The 13,068-nt window shown below is 44.2% G+C and overlaps 32 non-coding genes across 32 annotated transcripts; all 32 read left to right on the top strand.

The window, feature by feature from the left end:
* Positions 1 to 48: 48 nt before the first annotated feature.
* LOC142147360 (U5 spliceosomal RNA) lies at positions 49 to 164 on the top strand. Its single transcript, XR_012690510.1, has one exon. It is a non-coding gene; the product is annotated as a U5 spliceosomal RNA (small nuclear RNA).
* Positions 165 to 458: 294 nt separating this feature from the next.
* LOC142147114 (U5 spliceosomal RNA) lies at positions 459 to 574 on the top strand. The gene has a single exon (XR_012690273.1). It is a non-coding gene; the product is annotated as a U5 spliceosomal RNA (small nuclear RNA).
* Positions 575 to 868: 294 nt separating this feature from the next.
* On the top strand, positions 869 to 984 carry LOC142147293 (U5 spliceosomal RNA). Its single transcript, XR_012690446.1, has one exon. It is a non-coding gene; the product is annotated as a U5 spliceosomal RNA (small nuclear RNA).
* A 294-nt stretch (positions 985 to 1,278) lies between these two features.
* LOC142147113 (U5 spliceosomal RNA) lies at positions 1,279 to 1,394 on the top strand. Its single transcript, XR_012690272.1, has one exon. It is a non-coding gene; the product is annotated as a U5 spliceosomal RNA (small nuclear RNA).
* Positions 1,395 to 1,685: 291 nt separating this feature from the next.
* On the top strand, positions 1,686 to 1,801 carry LOC142147112 (U5 spliceosomal RNA). The gene has a single exon (XR_012690271.1). It is a non-coding gene; the product is annotated as a U5 spliceosomal RNA (small nuclear RNA).
* A 294-nt stretch (positions 1,802 to 2,095) lies between these two features.
* On the top strand, positions 2,096 to 2,211 carry LOC142147559 (U5 spliceosomal RNA). The gene has a single exon (XR_012690701.1). It is a non-coding gene; the product is annotated as a U5 spliceosomal RNA (small nuclear RNA).
* A 293-nt stretch (positions 2,212 to 2,504) lies between these two features.
* Positions 2,505 to 2,620, top strand: LOC142147111 (U5 spliceosomal RNA). Its single transcript, XR_012690270.1, has one exon. It is a non-coding gene; the product is annotated as a U5 spliceosomal RNA (small nuclear RNA).
* Positions 2,621 to 2,911: 291 nt separating this feature from the next.
* On the top strand, positions 2,912 to 3,027 carry LOC142147359 (U5 spliceosomal RNA). The gene has a single exon (XR_012690509.1). It is a non-coding gene; the product is annotated as a U5 spliceosomal RNA (small nuclear RNA).
* A 294-nt stretch (positions 3,028 to 3,321) lies between these two features.
* On the top strand, positions 3,322 to 3,437 carry LOC142147110 (U5 spliceosomal RNA). Its single transcript, XR_012690269.1, has one exon. It is a non-coding gene; the product is annotated as a U5 spliceosomal RNA (small nuclear RNA).
* A 294-nt stretch (positions 3,438 to 3,731) lies between these two features.
* On the top strand, positions 3,732 to 3,847 carry LOC142147292 (U5 spliceosomal RNA). The gene has a single exon (XR_012690445.1). It is a non-coding gene; the product is annotated as a U5 spliceosomal RNA (small nuclear RNA).
* Positions 3,848 to 4,141: 294 nt separating this feature from the next.
* On the top strand, positions 4,142 to 4,257 carry LOC142147108 (U5 spliceosomal RNA). Its single transcript, XR_012690268.1, has one exon. It is a non-coding gene; the product is annotated as a U5 spliceosomal RNA (small nuclear RNA).
* Positions 4,258 to 4,551: 294 nt separating this feature from the next.
* Positions 4,552 to 4,667, top strand: LOC142147107 (U5 spliceosomal RNA). The gene has a single exon (XR_012690267.1). It is a non-coding gene; the product is annotated as a U5 spliceosomal RNA (small nuclear RNA).
* Positions 4,668 to 4,958: 291 nt separating this feature from the next.
* Positions 4,959 to 5,074, top strand: LOC142147105 (U5 spliceosomal RNA). Its single transcript, XR_012690265.1, has one exon. It is a non-coding gene; the product is annotated as a U5 spliceosomal RNA (small nuclear RNA).
* A 291-nt stretch (positions 5,075 to 5,365) lies between these two features.
* LOC142147290 (U5 spliceosomal RNA) lies at positions 5,366 to 5,481 on the top strand. Its single transcript, XR_012690443.1, has one exon. It is a non-coding gene; the product is annotated as a U5 spliceosomal RNA (small nuclear RNA).
* A 294-nt stretch (positions 5,482 to 5,775) lies between these two features.
* LOC142147104 (U5 spliceosomal RNA) lies at positions 5,776 to 5,891 on the top strand. The gene has a single exon (XR_012690264.1). It is a non-coding gene; the product is annotated as a U5 spliceosomal RNA (small nuclear RNA).
* A 294-nt stretch (positions 5,892 to 6,185) lies between these two features.
* LOC142147289 (U5 spliceosomal RNA) lies at positions 6,186 to 6,301 on the top strand. The gene has a single exon (XR_012690442.1). It is a non-coding gene; the product is annotated as a U5 spliceosomal RNA (small nuclear RNA).
* A 291-nt stretch (positions 6,302 to 6,592) lies between these two features.
* Positions 6,593 to 6,708, top strand: LOC142147309 (U5 spliceosomal RNA). Its single transcript, XR_012690461.1, has one exon. It is a non-coding gene; the product is annotated as a U5 spliceosomal RNA (small nuclear RNA).
* Positions 6,709 to 6,999: 291 nt separating this feature from the next.
* On the top strand, positions 7,000 to 7,115 carry LOC142147456 (U5 spliceosomal RNA). Its single transcript, XR_012690603.1, has one exon. It is a non-coding gene; the product is annotated as a U5 spliceosomal RNA (small nuclear RNA).
* Positions 7,116 to 7,406: 291 nt separating this feature from the next.
* LOC142147342 (U5 spliceosomal RNA) lies at positions 7,407 to 7,522 on the top strand. Its single transcript, XR_012690493.1, has one exon. It is a non-coding gene; the product is annotated as a U5 spliceosomal RNA (small nuclear RNA).
* Positions 7,523 to 7,816: 294 nt separating this feature from the next.
* LOC142147103 (U5 spliceosomal RNA) lies at positions 7,817 to 7,932 on the top strand. The gene has a single exon (XR_012690263.1). It is a non-coding gene; the product is annotated as a U5 spliceosomal RNA (small nuclear RNA).
* Positions 7,933 to 8,223: 291 nt separating this feature from the next.
* Positions 8,224 to 8,339, top strand: LOC142147102 (U5 spliceosomal RNA). The gene has a single exon (XR_012690262.1). It is a non-coding gene; the product is annotated as a U5 spliceosomal RNA (small nuclear RNA).
* Positions 8,340 to 8,630: 291 nt separating this feature from the next.
* LOC142147380 (U5 spliceosomal RNA) lies at positions 8,631 to 8,746 on the top strand. Its single transcript, XR_012690530.1, has one exon. It is a non-coding gene; the product is annotated as a U5 spliceosomal RNA (small nuclear RNA).
* Positions 8,747 to 9,040: 294 nt separating this feature from the next.
* LOC142147101 (U5 spliceosomal RNA) lies at positions 9,041 to 9,156 on the top strand. The gene has a single exon (XR_012690261.1). It is a non-coding gene; the product is annotated as a U5 spliceosomal RNA (small nuclear RNA).
* A 291-nt stretch (positions 9,157 to 9,447) lies between these two features.
* LOC142147100 (U5 spliceosomal RNA) lies at positions 9,448 to 9,563 on the top strand. The gene has a single exon (XR_012690260.1). It is a non-coding gene; the product is annotated as a U5 spliceosomal RNA (small nuclear RNA).
* Positions 9,564 to 9,854: 291 nt separating this feature from the next.
* Positions 9,855 to 9,970, top strand: LOC142147286 (U5 spliceosomal RNA). Its single transcript, XR_012690439.1, has one exon. It is a non-coding gene; the product is annotated as a U5 spliceosomal RNA (small nuclear RNA).
* Positions 9,971 to 10,261: 291 nt separating this feature from the next.
* On the top strand, positions 10,262 to 10,377 carry LOC142147548 (U5 spliceosomal RNA). The gene has a single exon (XR_012690690.1). It is a non-coding gene; the product is annotated as a U5 spliceosomal RNA (small nuclear RNA).
* A 294-nt stretch (positions 10,378 to 10,671) lies between these two features.
* On the top strand, positions 10,672 to 10,787 carry LOC142147099 (U5 spliceosomal RNA). The gene has a single exon (XR_012690259.1). It is a non-coding gene; the product is annotated as a U5 spliceosomal RNA (small nuclear RNA).
* A 291-nt stretch (positions 10,788 to 11,078) lies between these two features.
* On the top strand, positions 11,079 to 11,194 carry LOC142147098 (U5 spliceosomal RNA). Its single transcript, XR_012690258.1, has one exon. It is a non-coding gene; the product is annotated as a U5 spliceosomal RNA (small nuclear RNA).
* A 294-nt stretch (positions 11,195 to 11,488) lies between these two features.
* Positions 11,489 to 11,604, top strand: LOC142147097 (U5 spliceosomal RNA). The gene has a single exon (XR_012690257.1). It is a non-coding gene; the product is annotated as a U5 spliceosomal RNA (small nuclear RNA).
* Positions 11,605 to 11,895: 291 nt separating this feature from the next.
* On the top strand, positions 11,896 to 12,011 carry LOC142147571 (U5 spliceosomal RNA). The gene has a single exon (XR_012690713.1). It is a non-coding gene; the product is annotated as a U5 spliceosomal RNA (small nuclear RNA).
* A 294-nt stretch (positions 12,012 to 12,305) lies between these two features.
* LOC142147096 (U5 spliceosomal RNA) lies at positions 12,306 to 12,421 on the top strand. Its single transcript, XR_012690256.1, has one exon. It is a non-coding gene; the product is annotated as a U5 spliceosomal RNA (small nuclear RNA).
* A 294-nt stretch (positions 12,422 to 12,715) lies between these two features.
* LOC142147094 (U5 spliceosomal RNA) lies at positions 12,716 to 12,831 on the top strand. Its single transcript, XR_012690254.1, has one exon. It is a non-coding gene; the product is annotated as a U5 spliceosomal RNA (small nuclear RNA).
* The last annotated feature ends 237 nt before the right edge of the window (positions 12,832 to 13,068 follow it).

Genomic DNA, 13,068 nt, shown 5'->3' with positions numbered 1-13,068 from the left:
AACCAGGACTGCTGGCACTGCACCCAGACAAGAAGTGGACTCTTGGTCATGTTCTGGTTTCTCTTCAGAACGCACAAATCTTTCGCCTTTTACTAAAGATTTCCGTGGAGAGGAGCAAAACTGAGTTTTAACTCAATTTTTGCATGCCCCATCTGACTGGGGTTTCATTTTCATGTATAAAGATAAAGTAAACTTGCTCACCATTTCTAAGCCTGGATGTGGGCTCATTTGCATACTAAGTGACTGCCTCCTTTTGATCAGAAATGCTTTTTTTGACAGTGTTCATTCCTTGAAAGAGCCATAAGCACATGGAGAAAAAGAGGGTGAAAGCTGCATATGGAGCAAGGCAAGGTGGAGCCTGAGATGCACCTGCAATTCTTTCTTCAGAGCTGGGTGCTCACTCTCAGGTGAACCAGGACTGCTGGCACTGCACCCAGACAAGAAGTGGACTCTTGGTCATGCTCTGGTTTCTCTTCAGAACGCACAAATCTTTCGCCTTTTACTAAAGATTTCCGTGGAGAGGAGCAAAACTGAGTTTTAACTCAATTTTTGCATGCCCCATCTGACTGGGGTTTCATTTTCATGTATAAAGATAAAGTAAACTTGCTCACCATTTCTAAGCCTGGATGAGGGCTCATTTGCATACTAAGTGACTGCCTCCTTTTGATCAGAAATGCTTTTTTTGACAGTGTTCATTCCTTGAAAGAGCCATAAGCACATGGAGAAAAAGAGGGTGAAAGCTGCATATGGAGCAAGGCAAGGTGGAGCCTGAGATGCACCTGCATTTCTTTCTTCAGAGCTGGGTGCTCTCTCTCAGGTGAACCAGGACTGCTGGCACTGCACCCAGACAAGAAGTGGACTCTTGGTCATGCTCTGGTTTCTCTTCAGAACGCACAAATCTTTCGCCTTTTACTAAAGATTTCCGTGGAGAGGAGCAAAACTGAGTTTTAAGTCAATTTTTGCATGCCCCATCTGACTGGGGTTTCATTTTGATGTATAAAGATAAAGTAAACTTGCTCACCATTTCTAAGCCTGGATGAGGGCTCATTTGCATACTAAGTGACTGCCTCCTTTTGATCAGAAATGCTTTTTTTGGCAGTGTTCATTCCTTGAAAGAGCCATAAGCACATGGAGAAAAAGAGGGTGAAAGCTGCATATGGAGCAAGGCAAGGTGGAGCCTGAGATGCACCTGCAATTCTTTCTTCAGAGCTGGGTACTCACTCTCAGGTGAACTAGTACTGCTGGCACTGCACCCAGACAAGAAGTGGACTCTTGGTCATGCTCTGGTTTCTCTTCAGAACGCACAAATCTTTCGCCTTTTACTAAAGATTTCCGTGGAGAGGAGCAAAACTGAGTTTTAACTCAATTTTTGCATGCCCCATCTGACTGGGGTTTCATTTTGATGTATAAAGATAAAGTAAACTTGCTCACCATTTCTAAGCCTGGATGAGGGCTCATTTGCATACTAAGTGACTGCCTCCTTTTGATCAGAAATGCTTTTTTTGACAGTGTTCATTCCTTGAAAGAGCCATAAGCACATAGAAAAGAGGGTGAAAGCTGCATATGGAGCAAGGCAAGGTGGAGCCTGAGATGCACCTGCAATTCTTTCTTCAGAGCTGGGTGCTCACTCTCAGGTGAACCAGGACTGCTGGCACTGCACCCAGACAAGAAGTGGTCTCTTGTTCATGCTCTGGTTTCTCTTCAGAACGCACAAATCTTTCGCCTTTTACTAAAGATTTCCGTGGAGAGGAGCAAAACTGAGTTTTAACTCAATTTTTGCATGCCCCATCTGACTGGGGTTTCATTTTCATGTATAAAGATAAAGTAAACTTGCTCACCATTTCTAAGCCTGGATGAGGGCTCATTTGCATACTAAGTGACTGCCTCCTTTTGATCATAAATGCTTTTTTTGACAGTGTTCATTCCTTGAAAGAGCCATAAGCACATGGAGAAAAAGAGGGTGAAAGCTGCATATGGAGCAAGGCAAGGTGGAGCCTGAGATGCACCTGCAATTCTTTCTTCAGAGCTGGGTACTCACTCTCAGGTGAACTAGGACTGCTGGCACTGCACCCAGACAAGAAGTGGACTCTTGGTCATGCTCTGGTTTCTCTTCAGAACGCACAAATCTTTCGCCTTTTACTAAAGATTATCGTGGAGAGGAGCAAAACTGAGTTTTAACTCAATTTTTGCATGCCCCATCTGACTGGGGTTTCATTTTGATGTATAAAGATAAAGTAAACTTGCTCACCATTTCTAAGCCTGGATGAGGGCTCATTTGCATACTAAGTGACTGCCTCCTTTTGATCAGAAATGTTTTTTTGACAGTGTTTATTCCTTGAAAGAGCCATAAGCACATGGAGAAAAAGAGGGTGAAAGCTGCATATGGAGCAAGGCAAGGTGGAGCCTGATATGCACCTGCAATTCTTTCTTCAGAGCTGGGTGCTCACTCTCAGGTGAACCAGGACTGCTGGCACTGCACCCAGACAAGAAGTGGACTCTTGGTCATGCTCTGGTTTCTCTTCAGAACGCACAAATCTTTCGCCTTTTACTAAAGATTTCCGTGGAGAGGAGCAAAACTGAGTTTTAACTCAATTTTTGCATGCCCCATCTGACTGGGGTTTCATTTTCATGTATAAAGATAAAGTAAACTTGCTCCCCATTTCTAAGCCTGGATGAGGGCTCATTTGCATACTAAGTGACTGCCTCCTTTTGATCAGAATTGCTTTTTTTGACAGTGTTCATTCCTTGAAAGAGCCATAAGCACATGGAAAAGAGGGTGAAAGCTGCATATGGAGCAAGGCAAGGTGGAGCCTGAGATGCACCTGCAATTCTTTCTTCAGAGCTGGGTGCTCACTCTCAGGTGAACCAGGACTGCTGGCACTGCACCCAGACAAGAAGTGGACTCTTGGTCATGTTCTGGTTTCTCTTCAGAACGCACAAATCTTTCGCCTTTTACTAAAGATTTCCGTGGAGAGGAGCAAAACTGAGTTTTAACTCAATTTTTGCATGCCCCATCTGACTGGGGTTTCATTTTCATGTATAAAGATAAAGTAAACTTGCTCACCATTTCTAAGCCTGGATGTGGGCTCATTTGCATACTAAGTGACTGCCTCCTTTTGATCAGAAATGCTTTTTTTGACAGTGTTCATTCCTTGAAAGAGCCATAAGCACATGGAGAAAAAGAGGGTGAAAGCTGCATATGGAGCAAGGCAAGGTGGAGCCTGAGATGCACCTGCAATTCTTTCTTCAGAGCTGGGTGCTCACTCTCAGGTGAACCAGGACTGCTGGCACTGCACCCAGACAAGAAGTGGACTCTTGGTCATGCTCTGGTTTCTCTTCAGAACGCACAAATCTTTCGCCTTTTACTAAAGATTTCCGTGGAGAGGAGCAAAACTGAGTTTTAACTCAATTTTTGCATGCCCCATCTGACTGGGGTTTCATTTTCATGTATAAAGATAAAGTAAACTTGCTCACCATTTCTAAGCCTGGATGAGGGCTCATTTGCATACTAAGTGACTGCCTCCTTTTGATCAGAAATGCTTTTTTTGACAGTGTTCATTCCTTGAAAGAGCCATAAGCACATGGAGAAAAAGAGGGTGAAAGCTGCATATGGAGCAAGGCAAGGTGGAGCCTGAGATGCACCTGCATTTCTTTCTTCAGAGCTGGGTGCTCTCTCTCAGGTGAACCAGGACTGCTGGCACTGCACCCAGACAAGAAGTGGACTCTTGGTCATGCTCTGGTTTCTCTTCAGAACGCACAAATCTTTCGCCTTTTACTAAAGATTTCCGTGGAGAGGAGCAAAACTGAGTTTTAAGTCAATTTTTGCATGCCCCATCTGACTGGGGTTTCATTTTGATGTATAAAGATAAAGTAAACTTGCTCACCATTTCTAAGCCTGGATGAGGGCTCATTTGCATACTAAGTGACTGCCTCCTTTTGATCAGAAATGCTTTTTTTGGCAGTGTTCATTCCTTGAAAGAGCCATAAGCACATGGAGAAAAAGAGGGTGAAAGCTGCATATGGAGCAAGGCAAGGTGGAGCCTGAGATGCACCTGCAATTCTTTCTTCAGAGCTGGGTACTCACTCTCAGGTGAACTAGTACTGCTGGCACTGCACCCAGACAAGAAGTGGACTCTTGGTCATGCTCTGGTTTCTCTTCAGAACGCACAAATCTTTCGCCTTTTACTAAAGATTTCCGTGGAGAGGAGCAAAACTGAGTTTTAACTCAATTTTTGCATGCCCCATCTGACTGGGGTTTCATTTTGATGTATAAAGATAAAGTAAACTTGCTCACCATTTCTAAGCCTGGATGAGGGCTCATTTGCATACTAAGTGACTGCCTCCTTTTGATCAGAAATGCTTTTTTTGACAGTGTTTATTCCTTGAAAGAGCCATAAGCACATTGAGAAAAAGAGGGTGAAAGCTGCATATGGAGCAAGGCAAGGTGGAGCCTGAGATGCACCTGCAATTCTTTCTTCAGAGCTGGGTGCTCACTCTCAGGTGAACCAGGACTGCTGGCACTGCACCCAGACAAGAAGTGGTCTCTTGTTCATGCTCTGGTTTCTCTTCAGAACGCACAAATCTTTCGCCTTTTACTAAAGATTTCCGTGGAGAGGAGCAAAACTGAGTTTTAACTCAATTTTTGCATGCCCCATCTGACTGGGGTTTCATTTTGATGTATAAAGATAACGTAAACTTGCTCACCATTTCTAAGCCTGGATGAGGGCTCATTTGCATACTAAGTGACTGCCTCCTTTTGATCAGAAATGCTTTTTTTGACAGTGTTTATTCCTTGAAAGAGCCATAAGCACATGGAAAAGAGGGTGAAAGCTGCATATGGAGCAAGGCAAGGTGGAGCCTGAGATGCACCTGCAATTCTTTCTTCAGAGCTGGGTGCTCACTCTCAGGTGAACCAGGACTGCTGGCACTGCACCCAGACAAGAAGTGGACTCTTGGTCATGCTCTGGTTTCTCTTCAGAACGCACAAATCTTTCGCCTTTTACTAAAGATTTCCGTGGAGAGGAGCAAAACTGAGTTTTAACTCAATTTTTGCATGCCCCATCTGACTGGGGTTTCATTTTCATGTATAAAGATAAAGTAAACTTGCTCACCATTTCTAAGCCTGGATGAGGGCTCATTTGCATACTAAGTGACTGCCTCCTTTTGATCAGAAATGCTTTTTTTGACAGTGTTCATTCCTTGAAAGAGCCATAAGCACATGGAAAAGAGGGTGAAAGCTGCATATGGAGCAAGGCAAGGTGGAGCCTGAGATGCACCTGCAATTCCTTCTTCAGAGCTGGGTGCTCACTCTCAGGTGAACCAGGACTGCTGGCACTGCACCCAGACAAGAAGTGGACTCTTGGTCATGCTCTGGTTTCTCTTCAGAACGCACAAATCTTTCGCCTTTTACTAAAGATTTCCGTGGAGAGGAGCAAAACTGAGTTTTAAGTCAATTTTTGCATGCCCCATCTGACTGGGGTTTCATTTTGATGTATAAAGATAAAGTAAACTTGCTCACCATTTCTAAGCCTGGATGAGGGCTCATTTGCATACTAAGTGACTGCCTCCTTTTGATCAGAAATGCTTTTTTTGGCAGTGTTCATTCCTTGAAAGAGCCATAAGCACATGGAGAAAAAGAGGGTGAAAGCTGCATATGGAGCAAGGCAAGGTGGAGCCTGAGATGCACCTGCAATTCTTTCTTCAGAGCTGGGTACTCACTCTCAGGTGAACTAGTACTGCTGGCACTGCACCCAGACAAGAAGTGGACTCTTGGTCATGCTCTGGTTTCTCTTCAGAACGCACAAATCTTTCGCCTTTTACTAAAGATTTCCGTGGAGAGGAGCAAAACTGAGTTTTAACTCAATTTTTGCATGCCCCATCTGACTGGGGTTTCATTTTGATGTATAAAGATAAAGTAAACTTGCTCACCATTTCTAAGCCTGGATGAGGGCTCATTTGCATACTAAGTGACTGCCTCCTTTTGATCAGAAATGCTTTTTTTGACAGTGTTTATTCCTTGAAAGAGCCATAAGCACATTGAGAAAAAGAGGGTGAAAGCTGCATATGGAGCAAGGCAAGGTGGAGCCTGAGATGCACCTGCAATTCTTTCTTCAGAGCTGGGTGCTCACTCTCAGGTGAACCAGGACTGCTGGCACTGCACCCAGACAAGAAGTGGACTCTTGGTCATGCTCTGGTTTCTCTTCAGAACGCACAAATCTTTCGCCTTTTACTAAAGATTTCCGTGGAGAGGAGCAAAACTGAGTTTTAAGTCAATTTTTGCATGCCCCATCTGACTGGGGTTTCATTTTCATGTATAAAGATAAAGTAAACTTGCTCACCATTTCTAAGCCTGGATGAGGGCTCATTTGCATACTAAGTGACTGCCTCCTTTTGATCAGTAATGCTTTTTTTGACAGTGTTCATTCCTTGAAAGAGCCATAAGCACATGGAAAAGAGGGTGAAAGCTGCATATGGAGCAAGGCAAGGTGGAGCCTGAGATGCACCTGCAATTCTTTCTTCAGAGCTGGGTGCTCACTCTCAGGTGAACCAGGACTGCTGGCACTGCACCCAGACAAGAAGTGGTCTCTTGTTCATGCTCTGGTTTCTCTTCAGAACGCACAAATCTTTCGCCTTTTACTAAAGATTTCCGTGTAGAGGAGCAAAACTGAGTTTTAACTCAATTTTTGCATGCCCCATCTGACTGGGGTTTCATTTTGATGTATAAAGATAACGTAAACTTGCTCACCATTTCTAAGCCTGGATGAGGGCTCATTTGCATACTAAGTGACTGCCTCCTTTTGATCAGAAATGCTTTTTTTGACAGTGTTCGTTCCTTGAAAGAGCCATAAGCACATGGAAAAGAGGGTGAAAGCTGCATATGGAGCAAGGCAAGGTGGAGCCTGAGATGCACCTGCAATTCTTTCTTCAGAGCTGGGTGCTCACTCTCAGGTGAACCAGGACTGCTGGCACTGCACCCAGACAAGAAGTGGACTCTTGGTCATGCTCTGGTTTCTCTTCAGAACGCATAAATCTTTCGCCTTTTACTAAAGATTTCCATGGAGAGGAGCAAAACTGAGTTTTAACTCAATTTTTGCATGCCCCATCTGACTGGGGTTTCATTTTCATGTATAAAGATAAAGTAAACTTGCTCACCATTTCTAAGCCTGGATGAGGGCTCATTTGCATACTAAGTGACTGCCTCCTTTTGATCAGAAATGCTTTTTTTGACAGTGTTTATTCCTTGAAAGAGCCATAAGCACATGGAAAAGAGGGTGAAAGCTGCATATGGAGCAAGGCAAGGTGGAGCCTGAGATGCACCTGCAATTCTTTCTTCAGAGCTGGGTGCTCACTCTCAGGTGAACCAGGACTGCTGGCACTGCACCCAGACAAGAAGTGGTCTCTTGTTCATGCTCTGGTTTCTCTTCAGAACGCACAAATCTTTCGCCTTTTACTAAAGATTTCCGTGGAGAGGAGCAAAACTGAGTTTTAACTCAGTTTTTGCATGCCCCATCTGACTGGGGTTTCATTTTGATGTATAAAGATAACGTAAACTTGCTCACCATTTCTAAGCCTGGATGAGGGCTCATTTGCATACTAAGTGATTGCCTCCTTTTGATCAGAAATGCTTTTTTTGACAGTGTTCATTCCTTGAAAGAGCCATAAGCACATGGAGAAAAAGAGGGTGAAAGCTGCATATGGAGCAAGGCAAGGTGGAGCCTGAGATGCACCTGCAATTCTTTCTTCAGAGCTGGGTGCTCACTCTCAGGTGAACCAGGACTGCTGGCACTGCACCCAGACAAGAAGTGGACTCTTGGTCATGCTCTGGTTTCTCTTCAGAACGCACAAATCTTTCGCCTTTTACTAAAGATTTCCGTGGAGAGGAGCAAAACTGAGTTTTAACTCAATTTTTGCATGCCCCATCTGACTGGGGTTTCATTTTCATGTATAAAGATAAAGTAAACTTGCTCACCATTTCTAAGCCTGGATGAGGGCTCATTTGCATACTAAGTGACTGCCTCCTTTTGATCAGAAATGCTTTTTTTGACAGTGTTCATTCCTTGAAAGAGCCATAAGCACATGGAAAAGAGGGTGAAAGCTGCATATGGAGCAAGGCAAGGTGGAGCCTGAGATGCACCTGCAATTCCTTCTTCAGAGCTGGGTGCTCACTCTCAGGTGAACCAGGACTGCTGGCACTGCACCCAGACAAGAAGTGGACTCTTGGTCATGCTCTGGTTTCTCTTCAGAACGCACAAATCTTTCGCCTTTTACTAAAGATTTCCGTGGAGAGGAGCAAAACTGAGTTTTAACTCAATTTTTGCATGCCCCATCTGACTGGGGTTTCATTTTGATGTATAAAGATAAAGTAAACTTGCTCACCATTTCTAAGCCTGGATGAGGGCTCATTTGCATACTAAGTGACTGTCTCCTTTTGATCAGAAATGCTTTTTTTGACAGTGTTCATTCCTTGAAAGAGCCATAAGCACATGGAAAAGAGGGTGAAAGCTGCATATGGAGCAAGGCAAGGTGGAGCCTGAGATGCACCTGCAATTCCTTCTTCAGAGCTGGGTGCTCACTCTCAGGTGAACCAGGACTGCTGGCACTGCACCCAGACAAGAAGTGGACTCTTGGTCATGCTCTGGTTTCTCTTCAGAACACACAAATCTTTCGCCTTTTACTAAAGATTTCCGTGGAGAGGAGCAAAACTGAGTTTTAACTCAATTTTTGCATGCCCCATCTGACTGGGGTTTCATTTTGATGTATAAAGATAAAGTAAACTTGCTCACCATTTCTAAGCCTGGATGAGGGCTCATTTGCATACTAAGTGACTGCCTCCTTTTGATCAGAAATGCTTTTTTTGACAGTGTTTATTCCTTGAAAGAGCCATAAGCACATGGAGAAAAAGAGGGTGAAAGCTGCATATGGAGCAAGGCAAGGTGGAGCCTGAGATGCACCTGCAATTCTTTCTTCAGAGCTGGGTGCTCACTCTCAGGTGAACCAGGACTGCTGGCACTGCACCCAGACAAGAAGTGGACTCTTGGTCATGCTCTGGTTTCTCTTCAGAACGCACAAATCTTTCGCCTTTTACTAAAGATTTCCGTGGAGAGGAGCAAAACTGAGTTTTAACTCAATTTTTGCATGCCCCATCTGACTGGGGTTTCATTTTCATGTATAAAGATAAAGTAAACTTGCTCACCATTTCTAAGCCTGGATGAGGGCTCATTTGCATACTAAGTGACTGCCTCCTTTTGATCAGAAATGCTTTTTTTGACAGTGTTCATTCCTTGAAAGAGCCATAAGCACATGGAAAAGAGGGTGAAAGCTGCATATGGAGCAAGGCAAGGTGGAGCCTGAGATGCACCTGCAATTCTTTCTTCAGAGCTGGGTGCTCACTCTCAGGTGAACCAGGACTGCTGGCACTGCACCCAGACAAGAAGTGGTCTCTTGTTCATGCTCTGGTTTCTCTTCAGAACGCACAAATCTTTCGCCTTTTACTAAAGATTTCCGTGGAGAGGAGCAAAACTGAGTTTTAACTCAATTTTTGCATGCCCCATCTGACTGGGGTTTCATTTTGATGTATAAAGATAACGTAAACTTGCTCACCATTTCTAAGCCTGGATGAGGGCTCATTTGCATACTAAGTGACTGCCTCCTTTTGATCAGAAATGCTTTTTTTGACAGTGTTCGTTCCTTGAAAGAGCCATAAGCACATGGAAAAGAGGGTGAAAGCTGCATATGGAGCAAGGCAAGGTGGAGCCTGAGATGCACCTGCAATTCTTTCTTCAGAGCTGGGTGCTCACTCTCAGGTGAACCAGGACTGCTGGCACTGCACCCAGATAAGAAGTGGACTCTTGGTCATGCTCTGGTTTCTCTTCAGAACGCATAAATCTTTCGCCTTTTACTAAAGATTTCCGTGGAGAGGAGCAAAACTGAGTTTTAACTCAATTTTTGCATGCCCCATCTGACTGGGGTTTCATTTTCATGTATAAAGATAAAGTAAACTTGCTCACCATTTCTAAGCCTGGATGAGGGCTCATTTGCATACTAAGTGACTGCCTCCTTTTGATCAGAAATGCTTTTTTTGACAGTGTTCATTCCTTGAAAGAGCCATAAGCACATGGAAAAGAGGGTGAAAGCTGCATATGGAGCAAGGCAAGGTGGAGCCTGAGATGCACCTGCAATTCTTTCTTCAGAGCTGGGTGCTCACTCTCAGGTGAACCAGGACTGCTGGCACTGCACCCAGACAAGAAGTGGTCTCTTGTTCATGCTCTGGTTTATCTTCAGAACGCACAAATCTTTCGCCTTTTACTAAAGATTTCCGTGGAGAGGAGCAAAACTGAGTTTTAACTCAGTTTTTGCATGCCCCATCTGACTGGGGTTTCATTTTGATGTATAAAGATAACGTAAACTTGCTCACCATTTCTAAGCCTGGATGAGGGCTCATTTGCATACTAAGTGACTGCCTCCTTTTGATCAGAAATGCTTTTTTTGACAGTGTTCATTCCTTGAAAGAGCCATAAGCACATGGAGAAAAAGAGGGTGAAAGCTGCATATGGAGCAAGGCAAGGTGGAGCCTGAGATGCACCTGCAATTCTTTCTTCAGAGCTGGGTGCTCACTCTCAGGTGAACCAGGACTGCTGGCACTGCACCCAGACAAGAAGTGGACTCTTGGTCATGCTCTGGTTTCTCTTCAGAACGCACAAATCTTTCGCCTTTTACTAAAGATTTCCGTGGAGAGGAGCAAAACTGAGTTTTAACTCAATTTTTGCATGCCCCATCTGACTGGGGTTTCATTTTCATGTATAAAGATAAAGTAAACTTGCTCACCATTTCTAAGCCTGGATGAGGGCTCATTTGCATACTAAGTGACTGCCTCCTTTTGATCAGAAATGCTTTTTTTGACAGTGTTCATTCCTTGAAAGAGCCATAAGCACATGGAAAAGAGGGTGAAAGCTGCATATGGAGCAAGGCAAGGTGGAGCCTGAGATGCACCTGCAATTCCTTCTTCAGAGCTGGGTGCTCACTCTCAGGTGAACCAGGACTGCTGGCACTGCACCCAGACAAGAAGTGGACTCTTGGTCATGCTCTGGTTTCTCTTCAGAACGCACAAATCTTTCGCCTTTTACTAAAGATTTCCGTGGAGAGGAGCAAAACTGAGTTTTAACTCAATTTTTGCATGCCCCATCTGACTGGGGTTTCATTTTGATGTATAAAGATAAAGTAAACTTGCTCACCATTTCTAAGCCTTGATGAGGGCTCATTTGCATACTAAGTGACTGTCTCCTTTTGATCAGAAATGCTTTTTTTGACAGTGTTCATTCCTTGAAAGAGCCATAAGCACATGGAGAAAAAGAGGGTGAAAGCTGCATATGGAGCAAGGCAAGGTGGAGCCTGAGATGCACCTGCAATTCTTTCTTCAGAGCTGGGTACTCACTCTCAGGTGAACTAGGACTGCTGGCACTGCACCCAGACAAGAAGTGGACTCTTGGTCATGCTCTGGTTTCTCTTCAGAACGCACAAATCTTTCGCCTTTTACTAAAGATTTCCGTGGAGAGGAGCAAAACTGAGTTTTAACTCAATTTTTGCATGCCCCATCTGACTGGGGTTTCATTTTGATGTATAAAGATAAAGTAAACTTGCTCACTATTTCTAAGCCTGGATGAGGGCTCATTTGCATACTAAGTGACTGCCTCCTTTTGATCAGAAATGCTTTTTTTGACAGTGTTCGTTCCTTGAAAGAGCCATAAGCACATGGAAAAGAGGGTGAAAGCTGCATATGGAGCAAGGCAAGGTGGAGCCTGAGATGCACCTGCAATTCTTTCTTCAGAGCTGGGTGCTCACTCTCAGGTGAACCAGGACTGCTGGCACTGCACCCAGACAAGAAGTGGACTCTTGGTCATGCCCTGGTTTCTCTTCAGAACGCACAAATCTTTCGCCTTTTACTAAAGATTTCTGTGGAGAGGAGCAAAACTGAGTTTTAACTCAATTTTTGCATGTCCCATCTGACTGGGGTTTCATTTTGATGTATAAAGATAAAGTAAACTTGCTCCCCATTTCTAAGCCTGGATGAGGGCTCATTTGCATACTAAGTGACTGCCTCCTTTTGATCAGAATTGCTTTTTTTGACAGTGTTCATTCCTTGAAAGAGCCATAAGCACATGGAGAAAAAGAGGGTGAAAGCTGCATATGGAGCAAGGCAAGGTGGAGCCTGAGATGCACCTGCAATTCTTTCTTCAGAGCTGGGTGCTCACTCTCAGGTGAACCAGGACTGCTGGCACTGCACCCAGACAAGAAGTGGACTCTTGGTCATGCTCTGGTTTCTCTTCAGAACGCACAAATCTTTCGCCTTTTACTAAAGATTTCCGTGGAGAGGAGCAAAACTGAGTTTTAACTCAATTTTTGCATGCCCCATCTGACTGGGGTTTCATTTTCATGTATAAAGATAAAGTAAACTTGCTCACCATTTCTAAGCCTGGATGAGGGCTCATTTGCATACTAAGTGACTGCCTCCTTTTGATCAGAAATGCTTTTTTTGACAGTGTTTATTCCTTGAAAGAGCCATAAGCACATGGAGAAAAAGAGGGTGAAAGCTGCATATGGAGCAAGGCAAGGTGGAGCCTGAGATGCACCTGCAATTCTTTCTTCAGAGCTGGGTGCTCACTCTCAGGTGAACCAGGACTGCTGGCACTGCACCCAGACAAGAAGTGGACTCTTGGTCATGCTCTGGTTTCTCTTCAGAACGCACAAATCTTTCGCCTTTTACTAAAGATTTCCGTGGAGAGGAGCAAAACTGAGTTTTAACTCAATTTTTGCATGCCCCATCTGACTGGGGTTTCATTTTCATGTATAAAGATAAAGTAAACTTGCTCACCATTTCTAAGCCTGGATGAGGGCTCATTTGCATACTAAGTGACTGCCTCCTTTTGATCAGAAATGCTTTTTTTGACAGTGTTCATTCCTTGAAAGAGCCATAAGCACATGGAAAAGAGGGTGAAAGCTGCATATGGAGCAAGGCAAGGTGGAGCCTGAGATGCACCTGCAATTCTTTCTTCAGAGCTGGGTGCTCACTCT

The sequence above is a fragment of the Mixophyes fleayi genome, chromosome 3, assembly GCF_038048845.1.
Source record: "Mixophyes fleayi isolate aMixFle1 chromosome 3, aMixFle1.hap1, whole genome shotgun sequence".
Lineage (NCBI taxonomy): Eukaryota > Metazoa > Chordata > Amphibia > Anura > Limnodynastidae > Mixophyes > Mixophyes fleayi.
Note: the sequence above shows the minus strand (reverse complement) of the source record. Positions and strands in the feature narration are given on the sequence as shown.